We start from the raw sequence: 14503 nt of genomic DNA, 5'->3' as shown, positions 1-14503 counted from the left end.
AAAAGTTTTATTGCATGCAGACGTAATATATCAGCTTTCAGCCTGCAACTGAAAGGAACAGGGTTCCTTGTGTGTATTCATCTGGTTTGCTTAAGCGTATCTTTGTCATTCAGCTCTATATCAGTTAGTTAAAAGAGTGGCTGCTTATTGGAAACAACTCTGGAGTTTAATGAAATTAAGATGACTGAATTATCAGTTTGTGAGGTGCTGAACAACTCTTGAAGATGCTGCTAACTGCCCTAATCTGCTGCTTTCTTGAAAAGTAATTGAAGGCATTCAGGATGGGGCCTTGATAATATTTGATGAAGAAACTGGAAATTGCTTTGGTGGGGAATAATCCTCTAGCTGGTAACTTGGCCTCTTGCTTCTGCTGCATTTAAAGTGGAACCTGCTGCAGTGCCTGCGGGACAGCAAGCCCAAAGAGGGATGTCTGAAGAGAAAGCTTCCTCAATGTAGGTGATAAGACACACGCAGTCCCCTTGCTTGCAGTAGCATGGAAGTGGAGGAAGTAAAGCTGGAATGCTGCCTGAAGCTGACTTTTTCTCCATTTCAAATATTAGGGACAATTTCTAAGAAGAAGAGCCTTACTGCAATTAGAATTAATGACTTCATGCTTCTAAGAGTTCTTGCTTAATTGCTATCGCACATGTTTTTACAGCTGTCCTTTTATATAACTAGTACACTGCCCCATGCATCTGCCTTAGTACTCAAAGCTTTTAAAGCGCTGTGAAAAAACAACATTAGTTATGGAGACCTGACAAATGGGAGGAGAATAAAAAAGAAAAACTGAGTTCAGAGCAAATGAGAACTAGAAATGAGACAAAAAAGGCAGAAAGGGAAATGAAGGTGAGATAGGAAAGACCACAAAGTACCAAAATGTCAGGGGAGACACTGATGAGAACAGTCTCTCCAACTGGAAGTACATGAAGTAAAATACACTTCCATGTCCTCTACTAACAGCTAATTAGTTCTTGCAAACAACAAAAATGTAGGAAGCCCGTGAAGATGCACATGTGGCAGAACAGGACAACTATATAACACTTGAAATCCTTTCTTATTCCTCTTGTTTCCTTCTGCTCTGGTACAAAACCATTCTGGCAAAGACTGGGAGATTTGCTCACACTTCAAGTTGCTTAATACATTTACAGGCACTGTGAAATACTAAACGCTAAGAAAAGAATTGTGGGACTTACTTGTCCAGATTTGAGTGTGCACAGTGTGTGCACCTCAGCTAGTGAGTCATCTAGGTTTTCTTTGTAGCCAAAGAAGAGCTCTAGGCTAAGCTGCAATTTAACTGACCTACTGTAGACCTTGACCTCGGAGTTAGATGAGTTGCACTTGGGAAGACCCTGTTCTTCTCCCCTGACTAAAAAGTCAACACAGCAGACTAACCTAAATGTAGATCTCTCAAACTGGGACAAATGAATCTCATTGATGTGACATGCAGTTTCAGCAAGTACTGGCTTGTTTCTGTTTGCCAGCAGCATCCTGAGCTGCATTAAGAAGAGGATTGCCATCAGGTCAAGTGAGGTGATCCTTCTTTTCTGCTCAGCACTGGTGAGGCTGCATCTGCAGTGCTGGGTCTGGTTCTGGACTCCCCAGTAAAAGAGATGTGGACACAATGGAGCAAGTCCAGCGCAGGGCTATAAAGATAATTAAGGGACTGGAACATCTTTCATATGAGGAGAGGCCAAAAGAGCTGGGACTCTTCAGCCTGGAGAAGAGAAGGCTCAGGGAAATCTTATCAATGTGTATATATACCTGCTGGGAGGGAATGAAGATGAGGGAGCCAGGCTCTTTTCAGTGGTGCCCAGTGACAGGACAAGATGCAATGGGCACAAAACACATAAGATTCCATCTGAACACAAGAAAACACTTTTTTACTGTGAGGATGGTCAGACATTGGAACAGGTTGCCCAGAGAGGTTGTGGAGTCTCCATCTGTGGAGGTATTCAAAACCTGACTGGACATGGTCCTAGGCAACCAGCTCTAGGTGGCTCTGCTTGAGCAGGGGGTCTTGACTAGATGATCTCAAGAGGTCCCTGCCAACAAAACAGTTCTGTGATTTCCATGTTTATCCAGCTTTGGGGACCCCAGTACAAAAAGACATAGACCTGTTAGAGCAGGTCCAGAGAAGGGCCACAAAAACGGTCAGAAGGCTGGAACACCTCTCCTGTTATGAAAGGCTGAGAGAGTTGGAGTTGTTCAGTCTGGAGAAGAGAAGGCTCTGGGGACACCTTATTGCAGCCTTTCAGTACTTAAAGGGGGCTTTAAGGAAGATGGAGAGAGACTTTTTACTAGGGCCTGTAGTGATAAGACAAGGAGTAACAGTTTTAAACTGAAAGAGGGCAGATTAGACTGGATGTAAGGAAGAATTTTTTTACGATGAGGGTGGTGAGACAGTGGGACAGGTTGCCCAGAGAAGCTGTGGATTTCTCATTATTGGAAGTGTTCAAAGTCAGGTTGGAAGGGACTTTGAGCAACCTGATCTAGTGGAAGATGTCCCTGGCCATGACAGGGGGGCTGGACTAGATGATCTTTGAAGGTCCCTTCCAACCCACAACATCCTGTGATTCTATGATTCTATGATATGTATGATACAGGCCAAAATGGGATACCTAGATAGCCTGCTAAATATGGATATGTGCAACATCTATCATGCATGGAAGTTGACAGGTTCTGAGCATTCACACTTAAAGCACAACCAAGTTACAAATTATTTCAAGGTGTACAAAATCTGTCTACCTTTTCCTAGCACAATCTGCAGTCAGCCGAGATGGCAGCTACCACATCTAAATCATCATTTTTCTGAAAACTTGAATCAAAGTGTTAAACTCATAAAAGATGAAGGCAAACTCCTATGGAGCACAATAATTTCCTTAGGATTAGACTCTAACACTTCAAAGTCATGCTAGATTTTCACTTAGGTTTTGGGTTAGCTACATTATAATTAGTGTCCAGCACAGTATCACACATCCTACTTTCTGGACAGTTGCTTGTAGCGATTCCTGATGCTGATGTTTTTATTTTGTTCCTACAGATAAAGGATGTAAAAAAAATCTTGGAAGATAGGCTCATTGTGGTTATTTAGCACAATGGAGAAAACACTGTCTCCAGATCAAGAAGTCCATGAACTCTACCTGCTGGAAGGATATTCGGGGTAGGCTCTTATTTATGCATTTACCTAGGAGGTATTTGTTTTCTCATAAAAATGCTAAAGTGAGATACTTCACTGTTTTTCAGTGTTTTTTATGGCTTTGCTTGTCTGACTCAGCAATTGCATCAAAATGTTATTCCAGGAATTGTTGGAGTGATGACCTCTTTGCTTTTAGGTGTCTCATTACAGTGGAGCCCTGCCTTTCCTGAGCTGTGGAAAACTAAGCGGCCTCCTATGCAAATCAAGGCTATTTTGCACCTCTACATTGAGATTTTTATAAAATTTGAAGATGTAAAAATATTCACCTCAACTCCAATTGGAAATTAGGCAGAAAAACATAACCATTTGCTCATTCAAGTTGAATTTTATTTAGTTCTTTAAGAACTGGATCTCTGTTATGTACAATATAGTATGTATATGCAAATTACTAATAGGCAATTTAATGAAAAAAGGTTTTACTCTGGAATGTTGACAAAAATCTGGAGTATTGGGATGGTAGTGTATGTTAAGGAGTAGTCTCACTGCATATTCTGAGCACCTTACAGAAGGGGTTCGGCTCTGCATCTGGTCAACAGACAGATATAGAAGCCTTCAGAAAATAATTGAAACCATGAGTTAGGCAATACTTAACTTCCTAGCTTGGGTGATCTGAAATGGCCACTTTGCATTGTTTGCAAAAGGAGGCAGAGCCCCTGGCCACGTATATTTAGGACACAGGAATGGTCAGTGACTAATACTAAAAATTCTGAAATAATGCAGATTCATTTGAAACACCTGAAGTGCTAGCAAGCTTTCAAAGGTCCACAGTACAGATGTAATTATGTTGCAAACATTATTAAAAAGTATTTTGCTATTGGCACTGGGAGACAATACCATATTATGTATTTTCATACCTGACCTCAGGAAGAAATAAGCTTTCATTTCAGCCTTTTGCCCTTGTGTCTCTAATATTGTATCTCATATCCCAAGAGCAGATTATTGAAGGCCTGTTCCTCTGCCCAGGTCTTATATGTTTAACTGCACACATACACACATTTATATATTAACACAGTAGACAACAGGTCAGATCCTTAGTTGATGTAAATAACCATAGCTCCCTCATGTCTGCAAACAGCTCTGATTCATACCAGCTGAAGACCAGCACATTTTCCCTAGGTCTGGATTCAGTAAACCACACACACACAGAGTGCAAAGCAGCCTATTGTTTGAAGGAAACCTTTCTTGTTTAGGGCACTGCTGCACAAATAAACTAGGCAGCAGAGGGAATTAGCAGGAATGAAGAGCATTAGTTCCTCGGAGAAAATAACATCAAAAAGGGCCTTGGTATCCATCACTCAGAATTCCTTCAGTGCAAGACAAAAGCTGCAATGGAAATTGCTGTGTTGTAACCTACGTGATTCCATGCTGAACTATTTACTTGAAATGCTGAGCTTCCAACACATTGTACAGATCAAGTATCATGAGCAAGGAATGAGAGTAAATGAGAAATTAAAAAGAACTTAAATACTATTCAAGCAAAGCACTTAACCACGCATTTAACTTTTAACCTGAGAGTAGTCCCATTGAAGTCAATGGGATTACTTACGTACTTAAAGTAAATCATGTGATTAAATGGTCCTCTGGATCAGGATTTTAAAAATCTGAGTGGCTATTACTTAAAAATGGATACAGTACAACAGGGGAAGGGAAAGAGAAAAATCTGTTTTCCATCCTCTGTTTCAAGTGTGCTGACAAAGGCGTGATAAGATCTAGCATCGGGAAGTTAGAGTTGGAAAAATCCAGCCTTGAAATAAGACATTTCCTCATAGCTGTGAGGAAAATATTGAGACAGCTTATGAAAAGGAAGTGAATTTACCCTCACATAGAGTTCTTATAATGACATTAAATATACTAAAAGAAAAAGGGGATTAATCCAGATTCTGGGAGTAAACTCAATGGCTTAGAAGAAAAATTAGGCAGTTCCTGGAGGAGAGACCCCTCCACCAGTTGCAGTATACTGGTCCAGGTCCAACCTCCAGTTCAAGAGATTCCTAAGCCACTGATTATGAGACAGATGATTTTATATTGCCCTGCTTTTTGTATTTCTTGTAAGCATCTGCTACTTTTGGAAGTAGTACTGGGCTAGACATATTTTTGATTTAACCTTGTACAACTGTATTTCTTTTTGATATTGTATTATATGTACACACACATCGTGAGAGGATTAGGCTGACTGGTATTTGCAGTCTTTTCTGGCCCTAAAGTATGTCAGCCTGACTTCTTCTGCTAACCACCTTTGTTCATGAGTTTGATGGGAAACAGCATTGATTAAATTTTCTTCAGCAGTCCGACAATCCTCAGCTTCCTTCAGGATTTGGGAAGGAAGCATGTACCGGGCTGCGCGGTCGGCTGCGTCACGGTGGCTGGCAATGGGGCTGGAGTCACCCAGGAACATCTTGCCTAAGCAGGTCCCAGCAGCCGGCGTGTCACACTGTGAGGGAAGGACCTCCGCTTCTCCTCTCCATGGCACACGCTTTCTAATCTCCCGAGGAAAAAAATGCTATTTCAGTACTGGCATATCTGGATAAAACTTGCATATCCTGTGATTAACTAGAGATCGGACCAGATGATCTCATTCAGTTTTTTCTGGCTCCAAACACTATAACTCTTGTCCTGGGCTAGGGCCCATCAAAGCCCACCTGAGTCCCTGGAAATACTCCTGTTGACTTCACTCTGCATGAACAAGACTTCAACTCAATCTACAGCCTCTGTCCGAGTCAACGGGAGTCCAAAAAGAATGCAGCTCAACTTGCAGTAAATACATATACCTAAATGACCACAAGCGGAGCTATTCAGAAAGGACTAGTAATAGCATCTTCACAGAAATCAGATGCGTGAACGCTCAATTAGCTAAAGATATCTTCAGGAGATATTCTTCTCAGCTTTCTCTATGAAAGGTCTGTTGAAGTTAAAAGCTTTTGAAGTTACTTATAGGAGAGAAGTTTAGCACGGGCTATAGGGCCCTGCAGGATTCAGCCACTGGAGAACAGCTGTTTCACCACAGTTTGTCCATTTCCCAAAACAAAACTGAGATCAGCCCACATAATTTACATGAGTATTGGCTGGCTTTTAAATGAGAAAAGACTCATGCTCTGGGCCAGAAGCACAGCTGGTATAACCCTAAGGATCTAGTTCATAGCAGTAATATTTTTCTGCAGTTTTAAGCCAGAGCTCCTGCAAGTTTCAGTATGACAGCTCTTAGCTTTAGACCCAAGACATAACAGAGTGCTGGGAGCAATTAACTGTGCACTTTTGCCCAAAATGTCATAGTTTAAGACGCCTATGTCTTTCATGGCAGAGAGATGATCCCTGTTTAAATGTTAGGCTTTTTGCTAAATACTAAGCTGTGATTTTTCTGTTCTTGTTTATGCAATGGTATAGAATCAGTGAAAAATAGATGCATATTTGCATATAAAGTCATCATTGTTGTAAGAGAGGTGTTTATATAGCATTTATGTGTCTGCCATTTAAATAACCCCATTTAAATAGTAAGGTATTTAGGAATGTTAGGCATGATAACAAAGGCCCTGATTTTCAGATGTGCTAACCACCTCAAATTTCCTTTCCAGAGTCTAAGTCTCCTTTGGTTACATCTATTCTGCCACACCAAAATCTGGACTTTAATTTGCTGAACTGTGCCTCAAAGCGCTGGTTTCTACACTGTCTGAAGGAAAGGGCCAGTTCCTCCCTTGTTCCTGGGCTTTTCTAGTTGTCAGCCTACTAGCTTGCTTGGGACATCAGCCAGAGCTTGGAGATTCATGTAGGCAGTGTGGACGATCCGATATTCGGGCTCAAGCACAAGTCTGACCGCAGAGTTAACAAGTACTGATGTACCCAGGATTGTCTTCGGGAGCTGCCTTCCCTGGCCCTAGCAGAAGTTGAAGGTGCGTCACCGCAAATCGCTTGAAGGGTTGGGGCCCCATGTAGAGCACAAGCAGGAGCCCAAGGTCTGGCTGAGCCTCGTGCACTGGCAAGCAGAGGAGACCACATTCATGGCTAGCAGGTGTGACTGAGGAAGCAAGCAGTAGAAAACATGAAGCACTAAGTATGTACACGTGAGCGTAAAATGTGGTAGCTGGTCAGATAGCAGGGCTGTGTGTCTTTGAGAGAGATGACTGACACCTGGAAAATTTACTTGTGGCTAAGATAATAACCTGTTTTCATAAGGCAAGGATGTTTTTCCCCTGCTTGTTTGTGAGTTGTGACTTGTTTGCATTTGTTTTCAATTATATTATTTGTAATTGTTGCATTTTCCTGAAGAATTATAACTTTGGCACATACAGTTGAGAAACAGTTTTCATCTATGTCAGAGGCATGCACTCAAGACAATTATAAGTGATGTGTTTGCTTTTTAATAAGAAATTAGCTGCCACAGGAAATTATCTTGGTAAAAAAGTCCAGCAAAGGCTGCCTTTGCTATATGATGTATTTTAGAAATGTCTTAGCTTTCTCCAAACTGCAAAAACTATGCCTGTCATTTCAAAATGCTCTGGGGAAAGGCAGCTGAATCCCACTTTTAATTGTGAAATGATAGGCACAATTTCATGCATTTGGGGGAATGTAAAATATTTCTATTATTGTTTCTTGCCTTTCTCCTGATCCCTGCCTCCTCTGTCTCTCCTTTCCCCCTTACTACTCAAAGCAACGTTTGGGACAAGAGAGCCATTTATCAGGAATACATATAAAAAGCTTTCCCACAGAGTTTCATCAAAAATAGATATTGATTAGAGGCCAGGGGGAACAGGCTTTTTCAAGAAAAGGCTTAACAGGAGAAATTGAGCATTTGATATAGGAGTGTGGAGAGAAATGCTGGACCATCGCCATAGGGGCTGGCAGCTGAGGAGAGAGCAGAATGGTGTGGAGTAGCACAAAGAGATCAAAGTAGCAAAAAATTAGCAGGAAATACCCTGGCACTGTTGGACTGGAATAGAGTCCAAAGGGAAATTTTGGTGTCTGAAGGCAGAGACTGGACAAAGGACTGGAAACACTTCCTGGGCAAGAACTCTGCACTGACAGGGAGATGGATGCGTGTCTGTCAGCTCAAATACCATGAGCAGAGACACAGGATTAGTCATGAGCTACTAACTTCCACATGGCGATCCCGGGAGGCTGCAGCACTGACACTGCCCATTATAAATCTCCTGTGAAGAAGCAAGATACCCAAGAAAGATGTTTAGCACACAGACAAAGAGATCGGAGACCCGACTTCCATGTGTCTCAATACCACATCCTTCCTGGTTGTCTTGTTTGCTCAGATGCTGAGTTTCCTCTGGAGACACTTCATTCCAGAGAGGCATCTCAATTATGTAGATCAGCAAATCACAGCTGTTTCTCAAACCAGATGTTAGAAACTCCCTCTGGCAAGCTTCTCCCAGGAGCTGAGTCCCCTGTGGTCGGCTGCACAGACAGCTCCTCCTCTGCCCTCCTCCCCATCCCACCAGACCTGAAAGCCAGTCCCCCATGCTCCTCTGTGCCACCCCACCAGGCTGGTTGTTGTTACAAGTCAGGCCAGATAAGCTTCAGTCTGACAGTTCAGAGCTGTGGTTGAAAGAGAACTGGATCATTATAGAGCTATGTATCTTTTCAGATTGGTAAGTAATGTTTTCATTGCAGACGAGGATGCTCGGGCAATATGTAAGTTATCAGAGCTGTCTTCACTTCCAGTTTCTGGGTCCAGGCTGTGCTGTTTCCAGATTGACATTAGACACCGGTGTGCATCAGCCAGCCATCTCCCCTGTCCACTCAACCCTGACATGCCTGCCCAACCTACACTGCCTACACAACCAGGGGACTGGCACCTAGGATGTGTGCATAGATGCAGGCTACAACACACACGGGGAAGCATGGCGTGATGTATCACGTTGTGATACTTGCCACAAAAACTTTCACTAATTGGGTGATGAGCCCAAGGGAGACGAGGAACAGCTGTAGAAGCTGCACAGGAACTCATCTGCAGTTTGAGTTTAAGAGCCATAGCTGCAGGGGAAACGTCATTCTGCCGGCCACTGTTCTGCATTACCAAATAAAAGGGCTCCTGTCCTCTCCTGCCTCAGTGACATTCCTCCATTAAGGGCTTAATTGTCTGCTTAGCTGCCACTGTCTGAAGGAGGAGGATATAGCGGAGAAAGGGTCTTAGGAAACCTGGTGGAAAACAAAGTATCTGGCCAGTACATTTAATTCAGTAGATAAAAGGGATTTGAATTCTTAAATGCCTTGTGTGCATCTGACCTGGACTCACATTTAGAGTTTAGGTTTCTTTTCTTCAAGATCAAGCAACATCTAATTAAGATTTACTATACAGGGTTGCAACTTATAGTTTCCTGATAGAAATGCAGATCCTTCCATTAAAGGACATTTTAAAAAGTGAATAATAACCATTCTTTTACCTAATAAATGCATAAAATAATATTTCTTGCTCACCCCCTAACAGAAGAATTTGACGCTGGATTGCCTCCTGTTATTACGTGGGTTGGGTATTTTCACTACATCTAAGGAAACAAACCAGACAAGGGTCACTTATTCTGGAAAGTATACTTTAAAATGTTTGTTTGGCACCTTTGAACTATTTATTTAATTTCACTGCCATTACAGAAAAATACGATTTCATATTTAATAAACATCAGCAAGAAGCTTTCTATTCTTGTTTAAACAGAAGTAAACTTGAAGACCTTGTCAAAACAAGTAGGTTAAGCTTGACTAATCAGCCTGAACTCATTCTATTAATAGCGAAGGTGGCATCATTATTCCATTAAGCTTTGTCTGGAATATTGGGGGCAAGTACATATATCCATACAGAAGAGGATAAACCAGATGAACCTTTCCAAAATGAAAATAGAACAATTGTCATTTATTCTATATTTCTTCAGTCTGCCTGAACAAAACAGGACACATGAAATTGAGTCTTTTTCAGAAAACTTTGTTGTTTTGCTTTCTGCAAGAGGACGGTTGCTTTGTTGTGGCTTGGTTAGGTGGAGTCTGAGGTGATGTTCTCATTCTCATGAAATATGATCATATCTGTAGCCAAACTATGTGCATTGCTCATCCTATATAAAGTACTTACCAGACAAATTATGTCTCAGCTGGGACATTAAATGCAATCTGATGAAATGAAGATAATCAGGAAACAAAGATGCACTTTTGATTTCTGTCAGTCTCATGGTAGAAGGATATAAAATTGAGTAAGAGGTAAAATCAGGCTTTATATTTTCAGATTAAGTAAATGCAAATTTATCAACTACATACAAACTATGATTGATTACCTGGGAACTCAAATTCTGTTGCTATTTGCCATTTCCTTCATTCATAACATGAATCACTTAATCCAACAGTGCCTCATGTAAAGAAGCTAAGTCAGCACTAGGGCATCCACTGACCACATTTGGGTTTAGTTTTCTTTTTCGTGACAGATTCCTTTCCAGCTCTAACCAATAAGTGTTGTCTATGGCTCCAAGAGGGAGTTGAACTTTAGATATTTCTGTGCATAGCTTCTCTAAGTGATCATCCACAGTACTGAAAAACCCGGGCACTTACTCGTGAAAACTCTTCCCCAGCAGCAGTTTCTCCCTCTCAGCTCTCCCAGGAAAATGTTTCCATCTCCGAACCTTTAGCCCGACAAACAAAAATGCAACCAAATCTTTACCTAAGAGAAGAGGCCTGAGACTGATGTTTAGGCATTGCTTTCAGCCACCAGCTGGGGCAACAAACTGCAGCTGAGAGCTGCTATCTATATACTGCTGAAACCATAAAGATAAGCAACTAGGACAAGGATCCCAAGGTCCCATGTATCTGGGGTTTAGGTGAGAGCTCTGTAAGCCACCCAGAGTGCAGGGGCATAAGAGAAAAGCCTGTATTTTACCCTGCGTACCTCCAAAAGATTAATGCTGTCACTGAAACATTTTCTCATGTTAGGAACGTGGAAGCATCAAATGGACAAAAGAACCCCATCTCCCCAATGACTGTCTAATGTTGTGGAGCTATAGAGCACTTAGATGTCAGTGTTTCAATAAAATAATTTAATAATCTTTGCCACAGTCCTTCGTTGCCATCTCATGGCATCTATACTTTCCCTTTAGTAGTATAATCATTTAGTGCAATGGTTTCTTGCAGGTGTAAATTTCCATGACTTGAGACCTTGAGGAGATCAGATCCATCACATAATTTATGGGAACATTAATGAGAAAAAAATAGAATACAATTCCCCATCTGCCTGAAATGTTTATGGTAAAAGAGCTGCATGTCTAAGGGCACAGTGGATTAACGAGAGATGCTATCACGTAAGTAAGTAGTAGGGGCTCCCTACTTTTATTACAGGTCATTGCATTAACAAAGGACTTACCGCTATTGAAACCACAGCTAACCTCTGTTCTTGCTACACATGACAAGTATTGTAGTGTCTAAGTCAGGCTTCAGTTCTCACATATGCAAACAGATTTAGGATTTTTTGTCACTGAAGAAGTGTACACACTCACATGTAATTCAGAATGGAACAGCTACCAAAGAAATCATAATAAAAAGTAATGCTCTGTGACACATAGCAGCATTAGAAAATAGTGGTTGTTTTAATTGTCAGATTGTGTCCAAACCCCACTTCCAGTTTTCTTGAAGAACGGAAGTGGTTTTAGAAATGAAAGAAATGTAGTTCATTTTGCAGCATGTTCAGAGGTATGAACATGTTCAGACGAAGTACTCTCTTAGATGTTTTCAGTGTTCAGGCATAAAAAGAAAATATTTCAATTTTTAAAAGTTTCATGCTTTTATACCCACAGTTGCTGATAGCTACTGTATTTATTTGCTCCTTGCTTTAAATTTTGTATGGGGAAGTTCTCTTCCCATTCCCTTCAGCTAAAGGAAGAGCTTGCTTCCTGTTCTAGCTTCAGAGCTAATAGGTGATATTTCTTTTTTGTTCAGAGAAATTAGTTTAGAGACATTTTGACAGAAACTTCTTCAACAAAATGCTTTTACTTGTACCCAAAGGCCATGAGCAACCAATGACTTTATCTTCAATAACAGGAGAATCTTCACACGTACAACCCCATCAGAAGGATGCTCTTCTGGCAATCCAGCAAACATTAGTTAGGACTGGGATAGTCATATAAACTGCTCACTTATCCTTCATGCATCTTGACTTATAACTGTTGCCAGAGCAGGGAGCAGTTTAGAGAATAAAACCTTATAATCTATTTATTTCAACACTGGCCAATATTAAAGAGAAATGTATATCAACAGTCTTCCAAGTGGGAGCAGCCGAGCAGTTGCATTCACTCTATTATGTGCACTTAAAGCACTTGCTGTTTGCACAAAAAAAACCCCATGTAAACTTTACTCAACTTATGTTTGTAATGTTTGCTTGCAATTAAATAGCATTTGCTAAGCATAAGCCTTGGTGTTTGGACTTACTGCAAAAACAGAAAGGATTTTTTCATGTCATGCAGAAAACAGAAAAATTAAATTTTGTCAACATCTCACAACATTTATCCATATCATGTGAAAAGTCCACTTAAATGTGGACATTTGCCAGAAATACCAAGTCTAAATCCTTAGCATATAATTTTTCTGTTTCTTACTTTTCGACTGGGTCCTCTAAGGTCTTGCTCTTCCATTTATTATTCATTGTGTTCCAAGTAGCCAAGAAACTGATGGCAAAATTAAAGAGATTTACTGACAGACAGCTCCCATTTTGTGATTATACGAAAACCATATTTGCGTATGCAACTGGAGGCAATTATATTAGGAATCTAGTTAGTTATGTGGCTGTGCTTGCCAGTGCAGATTTTGCAAGATATCCTCTTAGGCTCGCCAATCAAAAGTTTTCCTCAAATGTTCTATATAAATCATCTTGCAGTTTCACTGGCAGGATGATTCACACCGAGAGCTGCAGCTAATCCCTCCAAGCCAAAGGAAGCTGTGCTGATCGTGTCTGTACGGCAAAGACAGGACTGCCTGGGGAGGAAGACTTCCCTGGAGAAATCCTGGGGTTGGGAGAAGTGCTTGTGAGATCTCCTACCTTTTGTAGCCCTTACAAAACGCATTGAGTCGAGGTGGCAGTATGGTATTGAATGGTATTGGGCTGCAATAGCCGTATTACCCATTGGGTGAGAGACTGTGCTATGCTCCCACCCGTGAAGGAGCAGTCTGTCTTCACAAGGTATAAGGAATTTTGACCAAATGCTATTATATAGGTAAACATATCCTCCTTGCCTAGTTCTTCTGGTTTCTTCCATTGAACAAAGTGTTTTCTTCACCGTCCTGCCTCTAAATGCTTTCATGTTGATGCTAGCACACTGCAATGGCTGCATATTGCTGACATGATCGCAATAAGGTAGATGTTTTCTATTCTTCTAAAGCATTTGGTCTATTTTGTTCCATCGTATTTTTATTTAATCCTACACAGCAAAACACAAAGCACAACAAATCTGAGTAAGGACTAGAGGAATTTAGCCCACCAGTAAGTGCCTATTAAAAGTAAATGCCTCTTCCTGTCTGATAGGGTACCAAGCCTAAACTCAAGAAATAGAGGCCTTCACTGGATTGTCTAGTTTCTTGTTAGCTCTTCTTCAAGCTACCCAGAGTATTTGCAGAGCCCTGATCTGCTCTGCTTTGTCTGGAGTATTGGCCATAATACAGTAATAACTGCTTAGCATACCCAAGTTGTACTTAATTTTAGCTTCTTCCAGGTTAGTCAGGACAGGAAAACTTACACTAACGTGCCAGAAATAAAGGTATTTCTGCTCATTGTCACATTTCCCATAACTCCAAGTTTAAGGCCACCTGCTTCACTGCTTTCTTCATCATATTTTCTAAGTGTGCTTTCTTTCTATATGTTTGGATCATAGAGGTAACATATCTTGGCTGAAAACTTTTGAGCTGCTTTTCCAAAAAGCAAAATCTGCTTTTCCATTTTTCCAGTGTATATCTCTTTAACTAGAGCAACCTCGCAGGGAAGTCATAAGGGAGTTTAATCCTAATGCCTCTGTAACCAGTTGTACAAAAGGAAGTATTTAGAGATGGAAAGTACCTATTTTCCAGGCTCAGGCTTGGATTTCAATCTATTGAGCAGAGAACATTATCAGTCCACTGTCTGGGGAATCTCCTGCTGAGATTTCTGTGGAAATCGTCTGAAACCATAGGGTTGCACAAAAGTAGCCCTGCTATGAAAAGGCAGGTGTTTGCAGAGGGGTGGCTCACTTGCTGACAGATAACTCACTTTCTTAGGGGAAATAGCCCTCCTGCCCACTAAAGGATCCTTGAAAAATCAGAGGTGGTAAGTTCAGTCCTTGGATGGGTTGGGTGATATTTCCACTGAGGAAA

Source organism: Gymnogyps californianus, chromosome 2 (assembly GCF_018139145.2).
Source record: "Gymnogyps californianus isolate 813 chromosome 2, ASM1813914v2, whole genome shotgun sequence".
NCBI lineage: Eukaryota > Metazoa > Chordata > Aves > Accipitriformes > Cathartidae > Gymnogyps > Gymnogyps californianus.
This window is presented reverse-complemented; position numbering follows the sequence as displayed.